The 11,345-nt window shown below is 31.0% G+C and overlaps 1 long non-coding RNA gene across 1 annotated transcript in view; it reads left to right on the top strand.

Annotated features, from left to right (window-relative positions):
* The window catches only part of LOC139426654 (uncharacterized), a 45,655-nt gene extending 40,248 nt beyond the window's left edge, over positions 1-5,407 (top strand). Inside the window, exon 2 of the long non-coding RNA XR_011637885.1 lies at positions 2,218-5,407. This is a non-coding gene — a long non-coding RNA (uncharacterized lncRNA). The remainder of the gene's footprint in view (positions 1-2,217) is intronic.
* Positions 5,408-11,345: the final 5,938 nt, after the last annotated feature.

Raw genomic sequence — 11,345 nt, 5'->3', positions numbered from 1 at the left:
CACCCCTATTCGAAGTGACTTTTCCTCGTCACCATAGTACCCACCGCAACGCAAAACGGATGTCTGGAGTTCTCATGAAAGCAGACCTATACAGTTTCTTATAGTTTGTCTACGGTAAGAACTCCTCCCGCCACAAAGTCTGAAGCCGTCTACAGTTATGGAAACAAGAATAGCGTATTTCAGGAAATTAACTTCTCTTCACTCTAACACAAATAGACCGGAGAAAACAATTTTTATATCTTTCTCTTCCCGACAAGAGCCAAAACCTGTACTAAGCAATGACCCCACACCCCTGCTTGAAGTAGTTACACCTCGTTACTATAGTCACCGCCACAGGTCCAGACGAATTGCTGGAGAAGTTCTTACTTTAGACAAACTATATTCTACTTTTGTCTGTCTGATAAGACGTTGCATTGAGGACAAAAGTATGAACCCTGTTATGTCTCATGAGCACTCTCTTATTTGAATTTATTCCATCTTATTTCCAAAAAAACACTTGTTTACTATTGAATCGTTTATTTCGAAATGTTCTACAATTCTAAATTTTGCAATGATAAACTATTATATTTAACCCTTTTTTTTAACATATCGTTCAAAAATATCTAAAATGGTTTAAACTTTTCTGTCTAAAAAAATAATGTCTATTTTACCCTTTGAATAACATTTTTTCTTTCAATATTTAATGTTATTTTTGAATTTTTCATAAATTTTTTAATTTGGCACTATAAAGATCCGTTGTGATTTGATACGTAACTGATATTTTAAAAGCAGAAATTGTACCAAAAAAACTTTTGCATTTGTTTTATTTCTTAATATTCATTAGAAAATACTGAAATGTAAACCGCATTTATAAATAAATTAATTAAAGTTTCTGATTATTTTTATGTTTGCGATTGTTTACTTTGTGTGTGTTATAAGGCTTCTGATGGAATTTATCCACACCCTTTTTATTTCTTTCAAGCCGCGCATCTTCTCCATAAAAACTGAAGAAAAATAATAATAAGCTTACATAATAGATAGGAACTTAGCTAACCATGCATAATAATTATTCTAATATATATATATATATATAGAGGAAAAGGATTATATTAATAGTAAATTTTGAGAAAAGGATCTGAGATTCCTATTTTACAATAACTAGCAGCTATTGCGGACTTCCAAGTTGTTTCTTTGAATTTTTAATATGCCTAGAATAGAAAATTTTTCAATAAGAAAAGCCTTGTGGACCCTTTTGATACCAGAAGTTTAGAAAAGATTTTTTAAAAAAATGAGCTTTTTAATTTTGATACTAACCTAAGATGTAGTATAAGATTTTGTGAGTATTGTATTTAATTATTATAACCATTGAAATGTGTGAAATCCCATATTGAAAAATTTACAAAGAAAGGCGAAATATTAATTAGAATCAAAGAAAAAAATCTATCTGTAAATTAAGAGGATTATAAAAAATATCACGTTTCGTTTTAAGAAATATTCGGTGCGTCTAAGCAAATTACCTGGACGGGTGGGGGGCCCCTCCAACAGGTTCACCTTATCGTGGTGGAGGGTTTAAAGCTCTCATTTTTTTTAAATTATACATGATTTTATTCTTTAAAAAACATTTTTAAATAAGATAATTTAATAAATGGGAGCTGACCAAGTGGACCTAAGTAGGCCTGTTCTCTGTCTGTGTGTTTGTTTTTATAATTCAGACTGATTTCTTAAATTTAATTTTTTTTTATCCGTACAGAGAAAAGGCCTCATTATACACCCCCACTTATTTATTAGTAAATTGCTGCATGTGACCATTTCTAGTGAAAATAAGCTAGAATAAACAAAATCAAATCTGAATTAAAAGACATTTTATGTTTTTAAATATATATGAGTTTTTATTTCAGTAAAGAACACTCTTTTAATAATAATAGTTGCACATTTTAATTTAAACCATTCTCAAGATGAAGAAATTTTAAAAATAAGGCTAGGATAAAACTCTGTAAGTATACTTGTAAGGCATTTTCTAAGCAAGTTCATTACTACATTCTGGTAAAATAAGAGTTATGTATTTTTTATTTTTTTTTTACTAGATTAAATGATTTCACATTTATAACGAAATCACTTACTGGACAATTTAGTAATAGTATGTTCAAGTAGGATTTTAAATTTACAATGTATTTCGAGTTTGGAATTAATGTTATCTAAGCCATTATGGAAGATATGAAATCAGAATTCCAAATGAAGGTAAACTTTTTATTTGGTCAGTTCATTTCTCATTGCAATAAGGAGTTATTCTCAAGACACATAATATTAATTTGAGTAATAATAAGGTTTTTTTCTGAATAACCCCTTTTCATATTTTGGTGTGAAATTCAAACTTTGTTGAAGAATTCTAAAACGTAATAGATATATTTTATATTAATAGTAAATTTTGAGAAAAGGTTCTGAGATTCCTATTTTACAATAACTAGCAGCTATTGCGGACTTCCAAGTTGTTTCTTTGAATTTTTAATATGCCCAGAATAGAAAATTTTTCAATAAGAAAAGCCTTGTGGACCCTTTTGATACCAGAAGTTTAGAAAAGATTTTTTAAAAAAATGAGCTTTTTAATTTTGATACTAACCTAAGATGTAGTATAAGATTTTGTGAGTATTGTATTTAATTATTATAACCATTGAAATGCGTGAAAACCCATATTGAAAAATTTACATAGAAAGGCGCAATATTAATTAGAATCAAAGAAAAAAATCTATCTCTAAATTAAGAGGATTATAAAAAATATCACGTTTTGTTTTAAGAAATATTCGGTGCGTCTAAGGCAAATTACCTGGACGGGTGGGGGGCCCCTCCAACAGGTCTCACCTTATCGTGGTGGAGGGGTTTAAAGCTCTCATTTTTTTAAAATTATACATGATTTTATTCTTTAAAAAACATTTTTAAATAAGATAATTTAATAAATGGGAGCTGACCAAGTGGACCTAAGTAGGCCTGTTCTCTGTCTGTGTGTTTGTTTTATAATTCAGACTGATTTTTTTAAATTTTTTTTTTATCCGTGCAGAGAAAAGGCCTCATTATACACCCCCACTTATTTATTAGTAAATTGCTGCATGTGACCATTTCTAGTGAAAATAAGCTAGAATAAACAAAATCAAAAGACATTTTATGTTTTTAAATATATATGAGTTTTTATTTCAGTAAAGAACACTCTTTTAATAATAATAGTAGCACATTTTAATTTAAACCATTCTCAAGATGAAGAAATTTTAAAAATAAAGGCTAGGATAAAACTCTGTATGTATACTTGTAAGGCATTTTCTAAGCAAGACAGTTCATTTTACCATTAAAATGAGGAAATGCATACAAAGCCACACGCCTTTGTCGTCATAATTGAAGAGGGTCTCCTCTGGGGGCCTTTAGCTAAAGAGTTATTTAATTTTCAGCTGGTAAACTTATGAAATCAGAATTCCAAATGAAGGTAAGCTTTTTATTTATGAAAGAAGAATATATGGAAGGAGATTAAATGCTGAGTAAATATTCTGATTTTAACAATATTATATTAATTCATTTTTTTTTATGCATTTGTATTTATGTTTCATACAAAAGAGAAGGATGACAAGGTTTCTTGCATATTTAACAATTTCTTGTGTCCTTTTGACAGAATATTAGCAGATAAGAACGCAATGCTAAGGGATGTCTTGACTTAAGTTTTTCTAGCAAACACTTCTTACTAAGAATGAAATTAGCATTGCCTGAATTTTTCCTGCTTGAATTTTGTTCATTCAGTAGGTCAGTTACTTTTACAGTTCGGAAAACATAATGAGCTTAGAAAATTAAATGATGAATGAAATTGGGCACGGTGATAGGATTGATATTTCTGTAAAAATGTTGAATTCCTTTGCTGCGGAGAAATTCTGATGAGCTCCAAATTTAAAATCTGGTACGTACGAATTTTTATTATTTGTTCAGTTCATTTTACCATTAAAATGAGGAAACACACACAAAGCCACACGCCTTTGTCGTCATAATTGAAGAGGGTCTCCTCTGGGGGCCTTTAGCTAAAGAGTTATTTAATTTTCAGCTGGTAAACTTATGAAATCAGAATTCCAAATGAAGGTAAGCTTTTTATTTATGAAAGAAGAATATATGGAAGGAGAAAAAATTATGGAAGGAGAATAAATGCTGAGTAAATATTCTGATTTTAACAATATTATATTAATTCATATTTTTTTATACATTTGTATTTATGTTTCATTCAAAAGAGAAGGATGACTAGGTTTGTTGCATACTTAAAACTTTTTCTTGTGTCCATTTGACAGAATATTAGCAGATAAGTACACAATGCTAAGGGATGTCTTGACTTAAGTTTTTCTAGCAAACACTTTTTACTAGGAATTAAATTAGCATTGCCTGAATTTCTCCTGCTTGAATTTTGTTAATTCAGTAGGTCAGTTACTTTTTCAGTTCGGAAGACCTAATGAGCTTAGAAAATTTAATCAATGAATGAAATTGGCCACGGTGATAGGATCGATTTTTCTTTAAAAATGTTTAATTCCTTTGCAGCTGGGAAACTCTGATGAACTCCAAATTTAAAATCTGGTACGTACAATTTTTTTTTATTTGTTCAGTTCATTTTACCATTCAAATGAGGAAATACACAAAGCCACACGTCTTTGTCGTCATAATTGAAGAGGGTCTCCTCAGGGGGCCTTTAGCTAAAGAGTTATTTAATTTTCAGCTGGTAAACTTATGAAATCAGAATTCCAAATGAAGGTAAGCTTTTTATTTATGGAAGGAGAATAAATTATGGAAAGAGAATAAATGCTGACTAATCTGAATAAATAATCTGATTTTAACAATATTATATTAATTCATATTTTTTGATACATTTCTATTAATGTTTTATACAAAAGTGAAGGATGACAGGTTTGTTGCATATTTAACAATTTCTTGTGTCCATTTGACAGATATTAGCAGATAAGTACACAATACTAAGGGATGTCTTGGCTTAAGTTTTTCTAGCAAGCACTTTTTACTAGGAATGAAATTACCATTGCCTGAATTTTTCCAGCTTGAATTTTGTTAATTCAGTAGGTCAGTTACTTTTACAGTTCGGAAAACCTAATTAGCTTAGAAAATTTAATTGATGAATGAAATTGGTACGGTGATAGGATTGATTTTTCTGTAAAAATGTTTAATTCCTTTGCACCTTCGAAACTCTGATGAGCTCCAAGTTTAAAATCTGGTACGTACGATTTTTTTTTTATTTGTTCAGTTCATTTTACCATTCAAATGAGTGAATACACAAAGCCACACGCCTTTGTCGTCATAATTGAAGAGGGTCTCTTGTGGGGGAGCCGTTAGCTAAAGATTTATTTAATTTTCAGCTGGTAAACTTATGAAATCAGAATTCCAAATGAAGGTAAGCTTTTTATTTGGTCAGTTAATTCCTCAAGGAGTTATTCACAAGTCACATAAAATTGTTTTGAGTAATATTAAGGTTTTTTTCTGAATAATCCTTTTTTCATATTTTGGGGTGAAATTCAAACTTTATTAAAGCATTCTAAAACTTAATAGATATATTTTTTATTAATAGTAATCTTTGAGAAATTTTCTGAGTTTCCTCTTTTACAATAACTAGTAGCTATTGCAGACTTCCAGGTTGTTTCTTTGAATTTTTGATATGCCTAGAATAGAAGATTTTTCAATAAGAAAAGCCTTGTGGACCCTTTTAAAACCAGAAGTTTAGAAAAGATTTTTTTTAAAAAATAAGCTTTTTAATTTTGATAGTAACCTAAGATGTAGTATAAGATTTTGTAAGTATTGTTCTTAATTGTTATTAACCATTGAAATGTGTGAAAACCCATATTGAAAAATTTACATAGAAAGACGCGATATTAGTTAGAATAAAAGAAAAGAATCTATCTGTAAATGAAGAGGATTATAAAAAATATAACGTTTTGTTTTAAGAAATATTCGGAGCGTCTAAAAAAAAATAACCTGGACGGGTGGGGGTCCGTCAAACAGGTCCCACCTTATCGTGGTGGACAGGTTTAAAGCTCTTAATTTTTAAATTATACATTATTTTATTCTTTAAAAACCTTTCATAGAAGATAGTTTAATAAATGGGAGCTGACCATGTGGACCTGTTCTCTGTCCGTGTGTTTTATAATTTTGACTAATGTCTTTAAAAAAAAATTTTTTTTTTTTATCCGGACAGAGAAAAGGCTTTAGTATACAATTTTGTAATAGTATGTTCAATTAGGATTTTAAATTTACAATGTATTTCGAGTTTGAAATTAATGTAATCTAAGCCATTATGGAAGGAGAATAAATGCTGACTAATCTGAATAAATATTCTGATTTTAACAATATTATATTAATTCATATTTTTTGATACATTTTTATTTATGTTTCATACAAAAGAGAAGGATGACAAGGTTTGTTACATAGATAAGAGTTTCTTGTGCCCATTTGAAAATATATAAACAGATAATTACACAATGCTAGCAGAGGTCCTGACTTCAAATTGAGTTTTTCTAGCGAATAACTTGTAACTGAGAATGAAATTAACGTCGCCTCAATTTTTAATTCTTGAATTTTGCCATGATCTTAAAAAATTAAAATTATAAATGAATTTGGGCACAGTCATAAGATTTTTATTTTAAAAGTCCAAAGAAAGCTGATGTTAAAATGATAAGGGATGCACAAGTCTCTTGTATTTATAATGGATGAAAGTCTGACGTGGACGCCTTTTTGTCTGTAAAAATGTTCATTATCTATGCAGCTTTGAAACTCTGAGCTTCAAATTTAAAATAAGGTTCATATGGTTTTTTTATTTATTTGTTCAGTCATTGTAGGCGCCTTTGGCAGAAAAGTAAGTCATTTATTTTGTAACTGGGAAACGGATGAATTCTAGATTGAAAATGAAGATAAGCTTGATTTTTTGTTATTTGGTCAGTTCATTTCTCATTGAAATAAGGAGTTACATGTCTTTTTCATTCATAATTGATGAAATTCTCGTTTAATAGTCTTTGTTTGGAGGAATCTCCTTTGTAGCTGAGAAACTCTGATATAAGTTCCGAATTTTATATGAGGAAAAGCATTTTTTCAGTTGATTTGGCCTTGAAAATGTGGAATGACACACGCAAAAGGATCTCGTGACAGTTTATACTAAATATTATATTGTACTATTAGTTTATTATTTTAATATTGGAAATTATTTTGTAATTTTATTAATTTTTCTGTAATTTGAACAAAATTTATTGTAACATTTCTCTTATATGTGAAAATATTAAACAGGGGAGTTATTTTCTTTAATATTTAGTTTTTTTTAAAAAAAAAAAAATTTAAAGGTTTTTTTTTTTGGTAATAACGAACAAAAGAAAAAAAATTTCACCTTTTTTTTAACACGTATTTTTTTTCAAATATATTCCACAGGCAAAGGGTTAAGAGAGTTACTAGTTTGTTCAACATATTCCACAGTACGAAAACCACAGCTTAACACGTGGTATTACTAGGAACTAATTGATAAAAACTAATCTCTTGTTTAAATTATTAAACTACTTGTGCTGTTTTGAGGAGAACTCCTTCAGACTAAAAGTCTGAGGCTGTTCGTTGAGGCAACAATCGAGAGCACATCTCTAATGGGGGTGAAATTGAAGAAAGAAGGTGCCGGTCGGTTCGCTTACGCNCTTCTTCGAATGCTGAATCACTTCAGTAATGCTTCTTCAACATCCTTGTGATCTGCTTTTCTCAACTTTTTTCTGCCTTATAAATTTTTTTGATGAGCAGAAATTGTTAATTGCTTTTTTTCTCTCCATAAGTTACAAACTGCAGATTTGGATAGTTTATATTCTCTGCAAATATCATCTTGATTACATCCATTTTCAAATTATGCCCATTTTATCAATGGAGAACATTTTACGTTTACTGCTCGCCATAGTTAAATTTGAGACACTTGCTTGCAGGCTTTTTTAAACTGGACTAAGAGCAAAAAGGAGTTGAAATGAGGGCCTTATCAACACATATTAGTATCCAACCCTTTGACTAATAATAATGAATAATTACTCATTCCCTCTGACAGAAAATTCATATTGCTCCCACTGACACCTTACAGGTGCATCATCTGCCTGGGTTGGAAACATCTGCTTGGTTTGTTTAGGCAGGGCCGGCTTATGCATGTCGCGGCCCCTAGGCAGTGCTCGTCTCGGGCCCCCCCCCCCCTACCGTCTTCTAACTTCCTAATATATTTTTTCGCTAACATAACACTTTATTCATAATTACGCTGTTTTTTACTACATAGGTATATTATCACATTATTCAATAAAAATATTGAATCAAACGAAAAGAATATAAGTAATTAATATATGCATTTAATTAAAATCATACAATAAGCTTAAATATTAACTTTTTTTGTTACAAAATCGTTCAAGACATCCTGAAAGTTTACCTTTTCCAATACATCATTTTCAATTGCCATTATGGCCTGTGAATTTAAACGGTTTTGAGACATAGTTGAACGACGACAGTTTTTAACTAATTTCAATTTGGAAAAGTTTCGTTCAGCAGTGGCGTTTGTAATCATTAGACTTCTATATATTTGCAAAGCTGTCATTACATTCGGGAAAGTTGATTGTGCCATGTTACCAATAATCAGTTTGTAAGACTCTTCGGCAGGCACAATTTTTTTCCGGCATCTTCTAATTGTAAGATGAAGTATTTATACTGCACCATTTCGTCTATAAACTTAGGCTCAATGTCCTCGAAATAATGTTCCTTAAACTTTGTGCAAGCCTGTCTAATTTCAGCGTCGGATTTTGTCGAGAAATCTGTTCGAAACCCAAACAGATCATTTATTTCCCGGTAAGCTTCTAGGCGCCGCGACAGTTCTGTACACAGCATGTCTAGTACTGGCAAATATGTATCAACTTTTAATTTCTCTTTTCCTCTGAGCACAACTTCTTTTGCAGGTCCGTCATCGTGATGCCTTTTTCGCACACGCTGATTCTCATCACTGTATTGAGTATCAGTTTTCTCATTTGCCTTAGTCTCGTAGTCGTCAAATAATTCTCTCTGTGAAACTAAAAGCGATTTTAAAAGATCGACTGCCGTTCGAAGTTCAATTGTTTTCTTTTGTAAAAATTTGCTGACAAAATTGATCCGATCTAGTATGGCAGCCCAAAATACGGCCACTACAGCATTTTCTTTTTTTGCCAAGTCATTCAATAGACATTTCGCCTCGTGAATCGCTTCTGATGTCTGAGTCTCATCGCCAACAAAGCTTTCTGAAAACTGTTGTAACCATTTGCCAAAGCTGCTCTTGCTGTATAGTCATCTGATTAGTCGGCGTTAAAATAACCGCGATAAAATTGCTTGCGATTATATTACTGCGTTATATATGAACTAACTACCATAATATTAATATCTAATTTGGAATGCGTTCAGAAATGTACTAAAATAGCGTCGATGTAATGTACAGAGCAAGACAATCGTCATTGAAATTTCGAATTAAATTTTTACTGTTTAAGAAACATTGTCAATTTTTTTCTCTGTAGCACAGGGCCCCTGANAAAAAAAAATTCGTTAAATAGAAAATTCACTTCGCTATTTAGAAGTTATTTAACGAAGAAATTTCCAAAATGTTCTTGGTTCCACGAAAAAATTCGCAAAATAGAGAAATTCGTAAAATGGAAGTTCGTTATATAGAAGTCAGACTGTATATAGTCAAACCCCGCCATAGTGAACTTTCAAGGGACTGAAATTCCGGTTCACTATATCCGTTACGCGGGCAATTTAACATGTGGTTCCCAAATTCCTCCCTTTTATTACATATTATTGAAATAAATGACTCAAAAATATTATGTAGTAGCAAAAAATGTGTTATTTTTTATTACTTTTCGTCCTGCGTAATAAAAAAAAAATTAGTAATCCTCAGCTGATGAGCAATCCTCAACATCATATAATGGAAACACTTTCAGATAATTTTTCCTGGATTTCTGTTATTCCGCTTTTTAAACCTGTCTAACCTGCCATTCGAGCACATAAAAGTAGTCTAATAAAATCGCTTAGCAAATTTATCGACATTTGTCCAGATACTGGCGGCTTCTTCGAATGCTGAATCACTTCAGTAATGCTTCTTCAACATCCTTGTGATCTGCTTTTCTCAACTTTTTTCTGCCTTATAAATTTTTTTGATGAGCAGAAATTGTTAATTGCTTTTTTTCTTCTCCATAAGTTACAAATTGCAGATTTGGATAGTTTATATTCTCTGCAAATATCAGCTTGATTACATCCATTTTCAAATTATGCCCATTTTATCAATGGAGAAAATTTTACGTTTACTGCTCGCCATAATTAAATTTGAGACACTTGCTTGCAGGCTTTTTTAAACTGGACTAAGAGCAAAAAGGAGTTGATATGAGGGCCTTATCAACACATATTAGTATCCAACCCTTTGACTAATAATGAATAATTACTCATTCCCTCTGACAGAAAATTCATATTGCTCCCACTGACACCTTACAGGTGCATCATCTGCCTGGGTTGGAAACATCTGCTTGGTTTGTTTAGAGATGGGAAAGGTAAAAGAAGCAAACAAGAAAAAGTGCTTATCGCTACATTCCAAGCTATAGATGGTTTTAAAAACTGGTATATGTATTTATTTTGAAGTAGAAATTTCAAAATTATAACAAAAAAAATCAGTCGAAGACAGAAAAAAGTTCATTATATCCAACTTTCTCACTTTTTTGGTTCACTATATCCACAAAAAATAACATTATAGTGTATAGCAAGGCATGGGACCGAACATTTCGTTCACTATATCCGGGAGTTCACTATAAACCGTGTTCACTATAGCGGAGTTTGACTGTATATATAGCAAAACCACAAAACATATGTCAATACTATTCTCAATTCATTTTATGAAATATTGATAGTATAAATTTTAATTTCCAAGAAAAGATCAACACATTATGAAATTTTTATTCTACATTTCATACTTTGCTTTTTGACTGGTTTAAGGACTCATTGAATTAATATAAAGACAAACTGATCGAGAATTAACAAACATTGTTCAGAAAATGGGCGCTTCGAACGAAATAGTTCCATGGGTGATGTTAAAGAATCGTATTTGCCGCTAACTAGTACAGATAATTTGAAAATTATATTACGGAGACAGACATTGGGATATTTTTCGTATGTGTGCTATATGGCAATATATTATTTGTGGAACTTAAAAGTCGCCATGTCGCATAAAAGTTTAATGAACAATGCTTTTAAACAAATACGGTGTTTGAAGCATATTTAAAATTATTTAGGTACAGTGCGCACATAAAAGAACGGACCCCGGTGAATAACTTTTGATCTAATGATCG

Source organism: Parasteatoda tepidariorum, chromosome 10 (genome assembly GCF_043381705.1).
Source record: "Parasteatoda tepidariorum isolate YZ-2023 chromosome 10, CAS_Ptep_4.0, whole genome shotgun sequence".
Taxonomy (NCBI): Eukaryota; Metazoa; Arthropoda; class Arachnida; order Araneae; family Theridiidae; genus Parasteatoda; species Parasteatoda tepidariorum.
This window is presented reverse-complemented; position numbering and strand designations above follow the sequence as displayed.